Below are 304 nucleotides of genomic sequence, written 5' to 3' on the forward strand. Positions count from 1 at the left end.
AGCCCCTTCTAAAAAGAAAAGCAAAACAAACAGACAAACTTTGCCATCACCACCCTACTTCCAGGGGAATGAAGAAACCCCAGGAGGCAGTGCTACAAGCAGCCAAAGCCAGCTGAGTCTATTTGACGGTCAGTTTTTAAGCCGTGACGCTTATATATATATATATTTTTATTACGGTACCTTATGTAAACATTATGTATTGTAAGTAAAACAATTATTATTTAAAGGACAACAATAAACATTTTATTAAGAATTTACGCTTTTTTTTTTTTTTTTTTTTTTTTTTCATTTAAAATAAGCAAAG

The sequence above is a fragment of the Anneissia japonica genome, unplaced genomic scaffold, assembly GCF_011630105.1.
Source record: "Anneissia japonica isolate Jap-2015-1 unplaced genomic scaffold, ASM1163010v1 scaffold31100_len12790_cov171, whole genome shotgun sequence".
NCBI classification, from domain to species: domain Eukaryota; kingdom Metazoa; phylum Echinodermata; class Crinoidea; order Comatulida; family Comatulidae; genus Anneissia; species Anneissia japonica.